General features: G+C 46.7%; 1 protein-coding gene across 1 annotated transcript in view; it reads right to left on the reverse strand.

Moving 5' to 3' along the window:
* Window positions 1-18053, reverse strand: part of LOC148027739 (oligomeric golgi complex subunit) — a 76472-nt gene that overhangs the window by 23851 nt on the left and 34568 nt on the right. The gene's annotated exons all lie outside the window — the stretch shown is intronic.

The following is an 18053-nucleotide window of genomic DNA, read 5'->3' on the forward strand; positions in this document are numbered from 1 at the left end:
TCACCATGAACAGCAAGGCTAGGAAGGCAAAAATAAACAAACATGATGGAAGTCATGGCTCTTATATGGATCATGGCAGCCTCTCTATTGCTTTAAAAGCAAAGCTCAACCCCTTTATAGCCTTTATGTATGCCCTTTCAGCTTTTCAAGCAGCCTCTTTATTGCTTTGAATGTGAAGTTCAGCCTCTTTCTAGCCTTTATGTATACCCTTTCAGCTTTTAAGCACATGCCACCAAGAAGCATGAATAATCATGCTACCATGAGAGATGTCAGTCCTTTTTATGAAAAATTTTACAATATCTGACAAGGGATGACTCTCTACACATAGTGTCTGCAAAAGGGCTTGCCTCAAAGCAGCCATATGCAAATTAACATCCAATAAAGCTGCTCCCCCATCTTTTTAGGAGTAGTCACATGCTGCCACGAAATCCACACCTGGCCCAAACGATTCCCTTTCTTTTTCCACAACATGAATCAGATAGGCTAAACCAGTTTCAAAAGAGACTTCTTAGTCCAAGGAAGCAATGGCAAAAAAAACGAAATCATACTGATCACGATGCATTGAGCAACTTTAAGTCTCACATGAAGAGGCCAGCCTTGAAATTTCCAATACATGAATCAATCATGAATACAAGATGACATCCAATCAAGCAAGGCACGGGGAGCTACATCCACACCAATAGGATAACCCAAGTGTTTGGTTATATTTCTCTTAGAAATCACAATTCTATGCCAACCCAAGGGCTGCAAATCATTCTCCGTACAAGAGAGCCGTGTAGATTTCTGAGCATTAATATGAAGCCCCAATGCCATAGCCAAAAGATTCCACACAACCATAGCCCAATTAACATTCGTGCGATCAGCCTTTAAGAACATAAAGGAATCGTCTACCAAAGATTCACCCACAAGTTGGGCCCCACTGGGAAGAGACAAACCAGCAATCTCGCCTTCATTGGCCAACTTATCCAACAATGAGAGCATCGGATGAGTGACTAAAGCAAACAGCAAAGGGCCAAGAGGGAAACCTTGCCAAAGAGACCGAGATAAGGCAATTTCATCTATGATCCCTCCATTAAGTGCAATACCAGCCACAGCACCATGACTAATGGTATCAACAAGAGAAATCATGCAAGGACCAAATCCCATGGTGGACATTAGTTGCTGCAGAAAAGACTAGCTAACATGATCAAATGCCTTTTCAATATTAAGCTTAAGCGTTACAACCTACTGGCCTGAAGCTTTGGCATAAGCAATCCCCACTTGAACATTCAAAATGTTGTGCATTGTATTTCGGCCCTTAATGAAACCGTATTGACATGGATGAATTAAGTGCTGAAATACTTTTTGCAATCTGCTGGCAATGATTTTAGAGAAGATTTTATATAAAGAACCCATAACAAAAATGGATCTCCATTGTTTCAAAGAGGTTAGAGAGGGAACCGTAGGCAATAACCGAATGACAACAATCTTCCAGTCTAAAGTCATTATACCAGAATTCCACACTTGCTGACACATGCGAGTTAATGGGTCCTTAAGCTGCTCAACATGGGCTAAAAACAACTCATTAGAAAGCCCATCCCAGCCAGGGCTTTTTCTTCAAGGCAATGGGACAGCACATCTTCCACTTCATCCTCTAAAATATCAGCCTCCATGAAATTAACGCATTCTAGCTTAACCTGGTTACTAATGTATCGGCAAGTAGAGTAAACAGCATTAGAAAGAATCTCCTATGGGCCCAACAATGATTTATAAAAGTCAACACACATCTGAATGATGGAAACAAGATCAATCACCATAACACCTTGCTCATCCATCAAACGCACAATATTTTCCCTAGCATATTTCTGGTGTAAACAAGCAAAGAATTGATGAGATTGACAATTATTATCGTGTAAAGCTTCCGCTCTAGCTAGCAATTTGTATTTAGCATATTTCTCTTCTTGAAGAGATTGAACTTTATATTTCAACCATTCAACGCATGTGAGCAAGTCATCGGTGATATCCCCTGATAGACACAGAGACAACGAGTGGGCCAACAAAGATTAAGCATGTTGCAATTCAGCTTGTAAAGAGGAAGCATGCTGAATACCATACTGTCGGGATAACACTCATGCATTAACCCTAAGAACAGCCCATGCTTCCATCCCTCCAAATAGGACCCTAGAGCTAAAAGAAGCAATCAATTGCTGAATACATTCCAAAAACTGACTTCACAGCAGAAAATATTGGTTGAAACAAAGAGGCAAACGGGCAAGGAGAGCCATAAAGGCATGAACAAGTTTGTGGGTCAATTCCAAGACCAAAGGATAGTAGTCTGACAAGACATGCTATCGCTCCACCCACATATCAATGACTGCAAGAAAAAAAGAATAGCTCTGAAAAATGTAAATCCTATCCAGTCTGGCCCAAGTATTTGGATGTTGAAGAGAATAATAAGTATATCCAAACTGCGAAGGATGCATCCAGGACCACATGTCTTGTTTCAAAGACACAGCTGCCAAAGCATCCCAAGCCTGTCACTCAAGACCATCCATGACCAACTGTGGTAAAGTCACCTAATCCACAAATATACACACATTAAAATCACCCATAACAAAGCCTTGACAAGCCATGGCAAGGCAGTGCAAGCCATCCCAAAGCTAACGACGTTCCCGAGCAGTAGAAGGAGCATACATGCCCACTAGCCACAAAACCTCTCTCTCATATAGGATTTCCAGAATCAGAAATCTGCCGCAAGGGTCTTGAGAAACCAAAGATGGTTGCACGAAAGATCTGACGGCCAATATAACTCCAAATTTATGTGGAGCGCGACCACTAAAAAAGACTGTATAATCCTTATAAACATAAGAAGATCCTGGCAAAGCATGTTGTTTACGCTCCACAGCACAAAAAATATCCCAATTTCCAGCTAACCCAACTTTCCACGATTGATACTGCTTACTGCCCAAGAAATACCTTTAACATTCCATAAAGCAATTCTCATGATAAATCACAGAAAAGAAAACTATTGAACCACCACTTTCCCTTTCCCTTTAACATCAATAGCTTTAGCTACCTAAAATTTCTCCATCTCACTTCGGATCACATCTACTAGATCTGCCCTCTACAAACTAGCAATCGAAGCACAAGAAGAAAACTATTATTGCTAAGGACGGAAAGCATCACGAGAAGGCACAAGGCTCCCACATGCATCAAAGCGCAAAGCAAAATCAAAAGCCCTTTTATCATTCGCACCAACTGCAGGAACACGTGAAGATTGAGGTTTCATATAAAACCCCTTCCCTATACATTGAAAACTCAGAGTGATAGGGTGTGGAGGTGGGTGTGTAGGAGTCGAATGAGAATCCTGTCTAGCATTATGTCTGACCACAGTGACCCAAGAATCATCCTGAGGAGGCAAATTCCGACCAACCAAAAGCGATGCACGCTCAGTACCAGTTTGGGAAGCATCCTTCTTTCGATCATCATGTCCATGCTAGACAAGCAGCACAAGATCAGCTTCTGGCTACTGAACCATCTGCTGGGGATAATGCTCTTGCATATCCATATCACGATCCATAGAACGTTGTAATACCTTAGGGCTTCTATCACATTCTAAGATGAAATGGCCCAATTGGCCACATCTAAAACAGTGTCCAACAAATGTGCCCTATTTCAGCTCATAAACCAACAATTGCAACCCTGGAACCTCAAAACGAATTTTGGTCAGGCAAGGTTTCCCTATATCCCAAAGCATACAAGCATTATTCCTATTGCAAGAGGCCAACCTAGGCTCCACCAACACCTCACCAAGGGTTCTCAAAACCAAAGGAATAAGTCGCCAAAGAAGTCACCAAAGATGTGCAGGAAAATCAACCACCTCCACCCAAATTGGGCATGCTTGCCTAAGTACCTCTTGAAACTCAGCCATAGGCCTCCATGGGACCATGGGACCATATGTACAAGTTGACCATCCATGAACAAAGAAATACATTGCATAATGTGAGCACGCACTTCCGGGGAACAAAAAAGCAGCTCAAAAAACCCCCTCAGTCCATCATAAATCTCTTCAACGAGAGGGCCTGCACTTGCCCTAAAGCATCATCTTGACACACCTCAACACTGACAAGCATGGACTGCAGGCCAAGCACAAATCCTAGTGATTAAAGAAGTCCTTCCCATAAAGTAAAAGATGTCTGCCCTCTCATGGAAAGCAACGATCTGCTATAAGACCAAGTCAGTTCCCATCACACCAACCACATGATCCCCTTCCAATAAAGAGCTCGCTTTACCCTCATTGGCATCAACATAATCCGACATAAGATTGTTGGCAGTGGCCAGCATAAACTGAAGAGACCCCTCAATCTGTGAGCATGAAGCACGAACATCTTGCTAAGGAAAATTCGGGGCACATAAAACCGGTTCATCAACCGACATCTTACGACGTTTACCCATCTCATCCCCATCCATCAACTACCCAGATTCTTCAACTGACGAGTCATCATCCAATCCCACCAAATCTTTATCATCCCCATGCCCTATATGCTAGTCGAGAAAGGCCTAGGTCTTTTCCTCCTGGAGCTCGAGAGGCGCCGAACTGCACTACTACGAGACAGGAGGCCAGCTCACCCAGAGGGACACACACAGAGAGCAGTGACAGACTTCTTCTACAGAGCCGACCCTATTGACACTACCAACCTAGCAGAGACAGAGCCACCCCGTCAGACACTTTACAAGCCACACCATGGTGTCACATTGAATAGAGCCACTTCCCTTCGCCGAGCACGACGACCCCGTCTACCAGGACCACGTCCAAGGAGGCCACACCACAATCGGATTAGAGCCATTATCACGAGACACCGTAGACTCACCACCAGGCATATCAGTGAAGCAGCTAGGGACTGCATCATAGCTGAGATCATGTGCAGATCTTGAGATCACCTACAGCCCATAGTCCCCACCACACTTTTGTACATGGTTCTATTAGATCTGGTTCTCCTTTTCTTTCCTTTTCTTTTCTATTGATGGAATAACACTACACATGGTTCAATCCTAGTATAGTCCCATCATATAGTTATTTTCAGTATTGTTTCATAGGCCACCCACTTATTTGTAATGTTATCTTTACCTTACTGATGAGACGACATTAGACATGGATGTACTCTGGATTTTGTCTCATGGGCCACATTGCCCTTATGTAGATGTTAATATATCTTTCTTTCTTTCTTTCTTTCCTTCTTTCTCTCTCTCTCTCTGCCTGCTGCTTGCAAGTCTCACCTGTCGTGACCTGTCCTTGCAATCACGTTCCTCTGTCCTTGCAGATTCTTGTATGCAGGCCTTCTGACTGCAGGACCTTATCACTGCAGGTCTATGCCTGTAAGTCTGGGGGCCTGTAATTGTCTGCATTTATACCCTGCAGGAACTTGCACAGGCATGGGTTGAACTGAAGCAGGAGCTGTGTACTAGACAAAATGTGTGCCTGACTGCCTGCAGAAGGGCACACAGGGTCTGCACTGAAGTCTGGTCTGCTTGCACAACAGGTCTGTACCTGAGTGGCAGCGTGAAGGCTGTTCACGCAGGGGAAGGGCAGAACTGCACAGGCCTGTGAACAAGGTCGTCGGGTGCAGTCGATTTGTCTCCCCTCAGCAAAGTCGTCATTGCAGATTCACAGTAGAGTCATAGCAGATCTGGAGGTCCCTCAACAGCAAAAGCCAAATATCCAGAAGGGCAGGCAGCACGTGCAGGGCTGCAAGGCCCATGAACAGGGAAGAAACGCTGAAAACATGCCCTAAATCAGGGCACTCAGGCAGAGCTTGTCTCCACACAGGCTACATGCACAGCACGACAGCACCGTTTTTCCATCTCTCTCTCTCTCTCTCTCATATTAGCCATCCTTAACGGCTTGGCAAGTTGGCCAAGATCGGAAACTCTCAAATGCTTTCCATAAGCATGTATCTAGGCTCACAAGAGGAGCCCTTTTGCAAGATCTATATAGAGGCTAGTAGCCAACACGGTGGAATATCTTCTAGGGCCCTTATCTCTCATCACCGACACATACAGTCCTTCAAAATCTTCCCACGTCCATTGATAGTGACAGCCAACCATGCTTACCTACAATTTAACATCATCTGCAGCCATGATGCAATCCCTCCAATGAGCAGCCACCAAAGATTCCCCAAATATCAATTCACCAAATTGATAGTGAGTATTGGAGCCTTCATCAAATGGATCCTCACATACCCTTGGACAAGTTTAGAATACAGCTTGCTACAGCATTTCACACCTCAGCTGCCATGTACTTTTCCCATGCACATCCCGATTCCACCCCTCCTAGCAAGAATGTCCCATGGAACACAGTATGACAAGGAATGCAAGGAAACCCGACTTCGTCTCTAGCAAGGCAAAGCATGGGGGAACTACACACATAGCTAAGAACGCATGATCTTTTGCCAACTAGTGCGGCTGAAGAAGAGGGCACATGTTACGAAATTGATTGCTTATTGCGCATTCTCTATTTAGTAAATTTATGTCAATAAATTAATGACTCACTTTTCTTTTAAGTGTTGATGATGATCTAGCATGGCCATGAGACCATTTAGAGACCAGTATTCCTAGTGCATCACTTAATGGGGTGATCAGAGCACTGTGACATGGATATTTGGTACAGGCAGTACAAGTTATGAAGGGGGAAGGAAGTGTCTGCCAAGTGTAAGAGTGTACACAAGAACCAAGGAATTACACATAAATGAAGATGGATTGAGTTCTAAGAAGAGGAAGTGCATTAGCATTGTATATATGTATTTATGTGTGCATCTGAGGACGCCTGGGATCGTTTACTTGTGTATAATAAGCATTGCACTCATTTGGGATCATCCTCTCCCTTACAAGTCAAGGTTTAAGGTATTTTTTCTCTTAATGAATTAAGGAGAGAAGTAATTCTTCCACTAAGAAAAACGAGAGAGGTAATTGTCTCACTAAGAAAGATGAGAGACATGATCCTCTGGAAGTGAGAAAAGAAGTGATTTTCTCTTTCTAAGGTCTAAGATGACACAAGCTTTTGTGTGGAAGTCAATCTTAAGGTTGAGGCCCAAGGCAATCTAATGAGATCTCCTTATCTATGGCTCAAGGTGGTTGCATGGACCATAAGTTAAGAATAGAGTTTAAAAAGCTGCTTTTCTTAAAATAGACATGGTGAATCCATTTTTAAAATATCTCGCCATAGAAAGCCGATCTCTAGAAACGGCTTGCGTGGGTTATCAGAAACGGCGAGATCTACAACTTTTGTGTTGGACGTTTTTCATCCGAGCAACGCACAGAGAGATATTCCAAAATTGGTGCCACAGAGTAGGCCCTGGAACAGCCATATCTTGCATGAAGATCAACCTTTCCACTCAAGTCTCTCTCCAAGAAAAGAAGCTCTTTGAGCCTATAAAAAGAAGGCTCTCCTTGGGTGTGGAGGAAGTGAAGGAAGCATTAATTTGCATGCATGTAAGAGGAGGAGAGAAGGCGGTTCGAGTCTCACAAAGTGCTGCAAAAGCTCTGCTGAAATCAAGCACCAAGAAGAGAGCCCTACACATATTGTGTAGGAGAGAATAAGAGAAATCAAGAAGATCAAAGGAGCCAACTTCCGAGTTGTGTAAGTGCTCGCTAGTTGTATACCGTGCAAGGATCTGTGTAAGTTCAAGCTCGCCAACCCTCGAGCTGTGCAAGTGCTGCAGAAGCTCTATTGAAATCAAGCTCTAAGAGGAGATCCCTATACATATTGTGTAGGAGAGAAGAAGAGACTCAAGAAGGATCAAAATATGCCAACTTCCAAGTTATGCAAGTGTTAGCCGATTGTATACCGTGCAAGGAACCGTGATCTTGTTCCTAAGATCTACAAGTTAACAGCTGGTTTATTTGTAATGGAGGAGCTTGCTCCTTGTAAAAAAAAAAACTCTACAAGGGGGGGGGAACTATCCCATCTTCCAGTCCCTAGTCTGTTGTCAATCTCTCTATCTCTCTCTCTTTCTCTCTACATCTTTCTTTTCTCTCATCTGTCCTCTCTCTGCGTCAGCATTATATTCACCGTATCTCTTTTAAGTATATAAGAAGGTCGAGTGTGTATCTCAGATCTTATAATAGTGGTATCAGAGAAGGTCGCTTTGCTTTTCTTAAAGTAAAGGCAATCCTTGCAAGAAGAAAATAAAGATGGCAATTGATGAAGTGCTTACAAGTGAGAAATTACAAGCTCAATTGACAGAGTATCATAGCTTGTTGGAGATTCCCGACGTATGTCAATTCATTCATAGCTTAAGGGCAAGGGAAGAAGCTATTCATGAAGGACTGGATCCTCCAAAAGATGGCGATACTGAAGGAAACACCATTGTACCAATTGATGGTGAAGGTGCAAAGCATCCAATTGCTGAGAAGCTTCCTAGAAGGAAGAAGGACTCTCAAGTCAAGAAGAGTAAAAAGACCTCACCTCAAGTGAGGCGGATAAGAAGAAAGTCATCTCCCTCAACAACAAGCTACTCCCCTGATTACTCAAGTTCCTCCTCCTCATCATCATCTTCTAGTTCCTACTCTCTTGGCTCTAAGTCTCGTACAATCCGCAAACGGACAAAGAGGGACATAAGAGAAGCAAGCTTAAGAAGACTAAGACTTTCAAGTCTGGGGATAAGGACATAAAGTTTCACTCTTACTCCTGTAAGAGAGATCTTGCTAAGGCATTAGCCTTTGTCAGGCAATTTGAAGTTGCTTTTTCTAATGGTAATTTCTCAGAAAAGTTCAAGCTCAAGCTGAAGTGAGCGATGCAAAGTGGCCATGCAATGTCATGCGATAAAAATATCAAGTAGAGACCAAAACGTAAGCAAGAGTAGAGAGTCAGAGTCAAAGAGAAAGATGCACGATATTCTTGGGTACTTTTTTTTTTGTATCTCTTTAGGTTTTAGATAGATATACATGAAAGTACAATGAAGGATCTGTTCATACCTGTGCACATATAAAAGGCACAATGGCCCTTTATTCCCAACAACTTCCCACCTAAAGGCAATGTGCCTTAAGAGAAGAAAAGAATCAGCTAAGTCTAGGTATGTACAAAGCTGAAATACATATACCTATCCAACTCCCATCATCTGTTAGTAATGAGCAAACCGCTCTGCTGGAAGACCCTTCGTGAAAAGATCTGCAAAATTATCATCTGTATACACTTTGACAAGCTCAATGCTCTTGCTGTCAAATACATCTCTAATGAAGTGATACTTCACCTGTATGTGCTTCAACTTTGAATGAAAGACGGGATTTTCCGTGCTAGCCTGATAGCACTCTAAGGCTACTGCATATATATGTCTTCATGCAAATCACCAAGTAAGAATGCAATCTTTACATCCATCTGTATGAGCTCAATATCTTCAACTGCAACCAAGCCCAAAATGGTTCTCAATGTAGTCGTCTTGAATACATGAGAGAAAATCTCATCAAAGTCAACTCCATGTTCCTACTTGTATCCCTTCGCAACCAATCTTGCTTTTTACTTTGGTGAGGAACCAAAAGTGACCTTCACTGGTAAATCCAAATGCATGAAAGGGTTTTCTGCCCTTTAGGCAATTGCATCAAGTCCCAAGTGCCATTTTTCTCAAGAGATTCCATCTCTGACAGCATGGCTTTATACCATTTCCTATTGTCATGTCTGTCCATTGCTTCCTTGAAGCAAGATAGTTATCCACAATCTGTCAACATGACATAATCAGCCACACTATTTGCATCAAGAACGAATCTATCAGGTTGTCTAGTAGCCCTAGACGATCTCCTAACGCAACGATCATTGTTTGCTGGCTATTGAGCCTGCGAATTTCCATTTTCAGCTTGCTGTCCTAGCATTTCAGCCTGCAAATCAGCATTAACAGCTTGTTGTCCTGGCTGTTCCTACACGTCCAGTGGCTCATCATTATAGACAATGGTTGGCTAATCATTTCCAACATTATTTTCTACATTTGCAGGTTCATTTACAGCAGGTATTTGCTGCTCTACAACGGACACATTTTGTTGTCCAAAAGGTATTTCTTCCGGAATACAACCCTGCGGACCTCCTCAGTCTTCTTGAGCTGTTTATGCATGCGATCTTCTCGGAAGATAACATCATTGCTGCGTACTATTTTCCTTTTCTCGGGATCCCATAATCTATATCCCATTTCAACCTCCTCACCATATCCTAGGAAAATGCATTTACAAGACTTTGGCTCAAGCTTGATGCATTTTTCTTTACGAATGTGCACAAAACCTCGCAACCAAACACTTTCAGGTGAGCATATAAAGGTGGCTTGCCCGACCACGCTTCCTAAGGGATTCCCCCCCCTCCCCCCCCAAAAGACCTGTTCAGTGACCGATTAATCAAGTGAGCAGCCGTCATAACAGCCTCTGCCCAAAAGCCAGGGGGTAATGCAGCATGAGATAGCATAATATGGATTTTATCTTGTATGGTTTGATTCATACGCTCTACAACTCCATTTTAGGGTGGATTATGAGGGGCAGTGAGCTCCCTCTTTATCCCTTTGCTGTGACAAAATGCCCGAAAGGCCTTGGACACATATTTCCCACCATTGTCAGAGTGAAGACACTTAAGTGTCTTATGAGTCTCATTTTCAACCAATGCCAAGAATTTTTGAAACTTGTCAAGAACTTCGTCCGTGCTACGAATAGGATAAACCCATACCTTCTCTGTAGCATCATCCACAAAGATGACATAATATTTCTTTTCCCCTAAAGATAACCCTGGCATCTGACATACATCGGAATGTACTAACTCTAGAGGGAAAGATTTCAACGAAAGAGACTTCTTATGAGACGTCTGTACATGTTTACCATAAACACAATGATCACAATGCTCAAAATCAGCATAACGAAGACAAAGCAAGTAACCCAAACAAAAAAGCACTTTCATTCCAGTTTGACTCATGTGTCCCAACCGGCCAGGCCACAAAGAAACACTTGGCTGCTCGGTCACAGCAACAACATGGTCACGCACACTAGATACATGGAGAGGATACAAGGTATCACTTTTACAACCTTTGGTAATCACTCTAGATCCCTTACAGATCTACCATTTCCCATCACCAAAGCTGGTATTAAATCCATCGTCATCTAGCTGCCCTATGCTAATCAAGCTCTTCTTGAGCTGAGGTACATGTCGTACATGCTGAAGTGTGAAGACAGAACCATGTTGAAACTACAACTGCACACTGCCAATACCTAGGATGTCACATGCATAGTTGTTCCCAAGATGGACAACACCATGTCGACCCCCTGTATAGGCAGAGAACCACTCACGATGAGGGGTGATATGAAAAGAAGCACCTAAATCGAGAATCCAGGTATACATGTCATCATCTGTATATGCAAGTAAAGCATGTGCACCAAAATGTAAAGAGACCAAGAGTACCTCATTCCCACTGTCACTATCATGAGTGACTACATACACCTCTTCAATTTTGACACTGCTCTTCTTGGGTTGACTCTCTTTCTTCTCTTCCTTGCTATCATCTGTCTTCTTGCCCTTTCCTTTCTCTTTCTTCCATTTGTAGCAATCACATTTAAAGTGACCCTTCTTGCCACAATGATGGCATTCAACATCTTTGCCACGAGATTTACTGCATCCCTTGCTATCAGATTTGCCTTTTTGTTGTGATCTACCCCTAGTATGCAAAGCATTAGAAGACTTACTTGATGCATTGTTGTACCAATTTATTTCTTCCATGAGTAGAGCACTCTCTACATCAGAATACAAAAGAATCACATTGGAATTGCTCATAGCAGTCCTGAATGTATCCCAACTCTCTAGAAGAGTGCAAAGCAAGAATGTAGCCTGAAATTCTTCATCAATCAAGCACTTCAAGGCAACCAGCTGACTAAAAATGGAGTTAAACTCACTCAAGTGAGTAGACATTGTTGTACCCTCTTTCATACGCAAATCCATAAGCTTTTTCAGCCAATACACTATGCTTGCGGCACTCTTCTGTGCATACAGCTCTTCCAAACGAGTCCATATAGCATATGCAAAATCCAAACCTTCAAGGCATCAGAAATCGATAGCTCGATGGTTGAGCGTGAAAGCTCATTTAACTCATCCCAATCGTTATGTTCCATATCTACGGGCTTTGCCTCTTTGGTCTTAATCGGCCTTGCCTGCTTCTTCTGCAACAGGATATTTTAGCACTGTTTTTGCTAGACTACAAAGTTATGAGCTCCTTCAAGCTTCTTAATGTGCATGAGATGACTGTTGTCACTACTGCCAGCCATGACTTTTGCCCAAATGTGACCAAAAAATTAAGCAAGTGCCTGCCCAAACTATCACACAAGTGACCAAGGTATAAACAAGTACCAACCAACCAGCAATAAATAACCACGTAAAAGCAAAAATTTCAGATTTGCAAATAAATTTTCAGAAGCACTAAACCTTGTGCTACAGCACTCCACAACTGATTGCAGTTGTTCCGAGGACAAATACATCACATTACATGAGAAGTCCCAAATTTTAGCTGCAATATCTGTTGTAAATAATGAGCGCTCAAGCTACCCGTCACGTCGCAAGCCCCCCCCCTCCGTCTGATCACGCCCGCCCCCCGAATTGATCGCACCCCCCCGCTCCGTTGATCGCACTCGCCCCGTTGAGCGCCCGCCCCCAAATTGTTCACGCCTCTCTCCCCCTCCCCTCTGGACCACCGTTTCGCGACTGTCCCTCCCCATCCCCCCCCCCCCCCCCCCCACTCGCATTGCTGTCTCCCACCGCCTTGTTGTCTTCCCCCGCCCCCGCCCGCCCTGTTGTCTCCCCCCTCCCCCACCCGCCCTACTATTCCCCACCGACCCCCCCCCCCCCCCAGGCCACCCTCTGCTCCAGACTCCCCTCCCCCCCAACGTTGCTTCCTTCCGCAATCTCGGCCCCATCCGCGGCATACAACACCCCCCTCCCCTCCACTGCCAAAAACAGCAGCTTTCTCCCCCCCCCCCCCGCCATTGACCCCCTGGCCCTCCAGTTGCTCCCTCTATCTGCAACAACTCCCCCCCCCAGGTAGCACCACGACGTGATTGGTAGTTCTCTCAAAAGGGACGCGCAATGGAAACCTCTGGTCAGACACCGGCGCACTCAACGAGTACCCCCCAATCAAACACCTTACGCGTCGTCCTCTCTAAGGAGCAGCTCTTAGCTGTCCAAGCTAAGGAGCTGGAGCTAAAGGAAACAGCGATTTATCGTCAGGTAGTAGGACATTCCCCAGCCAAGGCCCAGCTTCGGGACTGGCTTCACTCCACACTGCGCATCGGCATAGCGCAGATCGTGGAGGCGGTCCTAATGGGCCAAGGGATCTTCATGGTCCGGCTCAGTTCGGCAGATGCAGCTCGCAAGTTACTTGCCAATTCACCATATGCATCCACGAAGGGGGTCATATACATGGTCCCTTGGTACAGTGGCTTTACTATGGAGGCATTTGCACTCCACAACAAGTTTCTTCGGCACCCGGTCACCCTTCTTTTTCCCGGCCTAGCAATAGAGTATCGCCAGTTGTTGGTGGAAAACTTTGGACGGCTCTTCGGCACTGTCCTTGCCACGTCTTTTGCGGATACAGTGACAACAACAGGAGTCCCAAAGGTACAAGTGGCAGTGAAAGAGGTCAAGAATATCCCACAGCTCCTAGAGATTGAGGCGGGCGAGCACTCCTTGAGGTAGCAAGTCATTGTGACTGGGCAACCAGGGCAGTGCCTGCGCTGCCACGACTTTGGGCATCAAGCAACAGTTTGTATGCGTTTCGGATCCAAGGCAACTCCGCCGACAAGCCCACACGTGGACGCTGACGGCTTCACACGGGTCCAGAGACGACAGAGAGGGAGATGGCAGGGGGGGCATAGCCAGCTCCTCAGACCCAGCCTCAACAACAGGGAGCAAGTGGGCGAGCGACGCCCCCTCGGTAGAACACTCCACATCCCCCCTTGCCCGTCCCACCAGGCAGGACCGCAACCCCCCACATCCACCACACGCACCACAGACTACCTCACCTGAGATCCCACAGCCCCCACACCCACCCCCCCCCCCCCCCACATCCCATGCCCCCCCCCCCCCCCCCCCGCTCACCCTGGCCCACAACCCCCCCTTTCCAAGGCCACCAACCCCACCCCAACACCCACCATGCACCTCCGTCCATCCCACCATCCCTCGATCCTCTTCCCCCCCCACCACCTCCCCTACCGAGCACCCCCCCTGATCCGCACCTGGTTCAAGTGATCCACCTCGGACCCACCCCCCTCCTTCCACAGGAGGTGATGAGCCACACACGCCTACATCCTCCTTGCACCAGCAGTCTTCCCCCTCCCATACAACCACCAGCTCATCCGCCCCTGCCGCCCGTCATACTTTCCTGAGACAGGCACAATTGTTGCCACAGGAGTTCTTCTACAATGGCCCATGGTTCTACCTGAGAGTTGTGGAGTGCGGAGAGTTCCCACTACCTCTAGAGGTGGGGATCTTCATGGTTCGTAAGTCAAGGAGGGCCAAGGTCCATCTACTAGCACCACTGAATGGACCAAACTACGCCTTCTTTCTTTAGTCCTCTCACTCAAGGGAGTAGACGACTACACAAATAAAGGAGGAGTTGAAGAGTCAGGTGGCGGACCGTATCTCCCAGTGGATGGGGGAAGAAAGACTAGCATTGTTTGCATAGCAATGGCCTGGTTGCATGATGGACATTAACTAGTGGGCTGGTGCCAAGGTCCCACACTTGAGCATTATCTTTCAAGCCTCTCCACAATGGAGAGTCCCAAGGGATGTGATCGAGTGGTCCCTGGCACAAGCGGCCCATTTCAACCAGTGTACACAGTCAAGACTCTCAACATGGCTAATAGATGCATTGATAGTACCACCTGAGCATCTATCACCCCTTTGGTCCAGCCAAGGGCCACCATGGGGGACTGGAGTTCGCCATCCAAACCGGCGGCAAAGCATACTTGTATGCCTCATAGTTTCTCCTCCTCATCAACAGCCTCCACACCGAACAGATGCATGTTCGATCAATCACAGGTTTCTCCATGAGCTTACACCTTGCATCCTGAAATGTGAATAGTCTCCACTACAATGGGGCATGTGGCTCCAGGAAGTTGATTGTTTGGCAAGAGCTGCAACTTGCCCTTGCCGGATGGATCGACATCTTACTTCTACAGGAGCAAAGCTCACCCCCACCCAGGCCCAACGGGTAGGAAAGGTACTTTCGGGCAGCTCGCACACTTACTGGGAGCACACCATAGGTGCCCACGGTAGGAGTGGAGACGTATGCACTTCTATTGGCCCGAGTCTCACCGCCTGTGTACGAGACCACGTGACAATAGTGGCAGGGAGGGTTCTATGGATCAGATTGGATATTGGGGACTCATGCCTTGGAGTCCTCAATGTCTATGCCCCTATGGAGGTTAGGGCATGCAGAAGGTTTTGGGTGGAGATCATGGATGGACTCCCAGAAGTGGACTCTTGGATCGTTGGAGTTAACTTCAACAACCTGGAGGCTTTGGAGGACCAGCAAGGCAGAGACAGAAACTACCAGGGCATGGCTGGGGAGGAGCAGGAGACACGGTAGGTCTTTCTGCTAGCAGTAGGACCACGTGATGCATGGAGAGACCCTTCCTTCCACAGGAGGGAGAGGTCGTTGGACTTCTCTTGGGGATACATGCGGCTAGGTGGAGTCCTCTTGGAGTGGTTGGATAGGTTTTATGTGGGAGAGTGGGGAGGCTCTCATGGAGGCCAGATTGAGCAGTTGGCAAGCACCACGTTGTCCGATCATTTCCCGGTTCTCTTGACACTTGATCCCCCAACATCCGCCCTAGACACACCTGTCGGATCCCTGACTCGATCTATAGGAGGGAGGAGGTGACGAGACAGACAGAGCACATTTGGACCAGAGAGTGGGACCGGACGGACCGAGAAGCAGAGGAGGTTGCAGAGGTCCTAGCCGAGTAAAGCAAAACCTGCCAAGAGGCAGCCATACAAGCCAGGTAGCAAAGCTGGGAGGAGGAGAGAGCACTCCGGCAAGACCTTGCAGCCACGCAAAGATTATTACAAGAGGCACCAGGGGATCCTACCCTCCACGCACAGCAGGTGCGCGTACGAGCAGCCATTGCTGGCATAGAGGACAAGCGTTCGGAGTTCTCTTTCTGAACCTCCGCAACCTTCTGGGCGCAGAAGGGGATCACGATGTGTAGGAAGTTCTTCCATGAGCATCAGCCTCGCACCGCAAGAGAGCAAATACGTAGCCTTCGAGATCAGTATGGGAGGACTCGTTCTAGCCCAGACGAGGTGATGGAGATTGCCATCGACTATTACACGTGCCTTTTCCAGCAAGAGACAACTTCAACTGGAGGACAAAGATGTAGACAGCAAGTCTGGGATCGCATCCCGTCCCTTGTCACAGAGGAGATGGAACACTCCCTCCTAGCCCCCTTCACAGAGAAGGAATTAGAGGAGGCTTTCCATAACAGGATGGGTAGAAATGCTCGGGATCGGGAGAGGATGGCCTCTCTAAGGCCTTTTTCACTACCTATTGGAAAGTGGTGAAGGACCCCCTACTGATGGCCTTCCAGGAGATTTTCACTTCAGGACAGATGCCAAGGAGTCTTTCGACAGGCCTTATCAGTCTTCTCCCCAAAGGGGGAGACCGGTTGGAGCTTTCCCAGTGGAGACCGATCACCTTATTGTCAGTGGCCTATAAGGGACTGGCAATGATGATTGGTAGGAGACTACGCCCCATACTTCCAGACATCATCCATGACACACAGACAGGCTTTGTCCAAGATAGAAGCATCCTGGACAATGTATTTATCTTCTTTGAGGCGACAGAGTGGGCTCAGCACAGTGTGCAGAGACTGGTTGTACTACTCTTGGATTTCGAGAGAGCTTATGACAAGGTGGACTAGGATTTCCTAGAGGGCACCATGGTGAGGTTGGGATTCCCCCAGGTTTGGATTCGCAAGATCTCCACCCTTTACAGATCGGCCACCAACAAGGTTCTTATACGCAAAAGGCGAGGGGAGGAGTTTCAACTAGAGAGATCGGTTCGACAAGGCTGCCCCCTAGCCCTATACCTGTTTCTCCTCTTTGCAGAGACGATGTCTCACTTCCTCAGGTCACGTGTGAGCGGATTACGCGGCCTTCAACTTCTAGTGAGGAAGGAGACTGAGTTGTTAGACTCAGAGTATGCCGATGATACAGCACTCTACATTGAGGACAACGAGTTGATACTAGAGAGAGTGAGCTCGCTCTTAATGTGTTCTATTCTGCAGCGCGAGCGAAAATCAACTAGCGAAAGTCGGTCGGTTTTCTCACAGTCCCGAACTCTAGCACGGACTGGAGCGTCCACCTAGGATTTAAATGGGTGAGCAGAGGACAGACCGTCCAGTACCTAGGGTTCCAGGTGGGACTCGTCGACATCACTCCTACCCAGCAGTTTCTTCCTGTCCTTGGACTCTATTCGGAGGAAACTGACCTACTAGAGCATGGCTCGCCTCTCACTAGCCGGCCAAGCTCTGGTGGTTAACCAGGTCCTCCTAGCGACGGCTTCGTACATCGCCTCATGTTGGTGCTTCTCATCATGCATAGTGCAGCTTCGCCGCCTAGTGCAGAATTTCCTTTGATTAGGGTCAGATGGTTCCAAGGATTCCAGGGCCAAGGTGGCGTGAGCGACCATCATACGGCATCGGTCAGAGGGATGGCTTGGGATCATAGACCCAAAGTATCAGAGTATGGCCCTCTTAGGCAAGCTAATTGTCCGCAGTCTCACACCAGGCGGGCAGACCTAGAAGATCTTATTACAAAAGGGCCTTCACGACTGTAGACCGAGGCTTGGCGGTGAGTGGAGGCTATCCTGAGATGGATCTTCACGTCAGCCCAGATCACCCCCCCCCCCCCCCCCCCTAGATCACCTTTCCTACGCAGCTTACTCCACGTGTAGCAGGGCCTCTGGAAGGCCCTAATCTAGAGCCCCCCAGGCTACCAGGAGAAGATAAACTGTCAGCCAGTGATCTAAAACCCCCAAGTCAAAGATCGGGAAGGGGCACAGATCGGC

The sequence above is a fragment of the Lygodium microphyllum genome, chromosome 12 (genome assembly GCF_053477565.2).
Source record: "Lygodium microphyllum isolate KBCC chromosome 12, Lygodium_microphyllum_v1.1.10, whole genome shotgun sequence".
In the NCBI taxonomy this organism is placed as follows: Eukaryota; Viridiplantae; Streptophyta; class Polypodiopsida; order Schizaeales; family Lygodiaceae; genus Lygodium; species Lygodium microphyllum.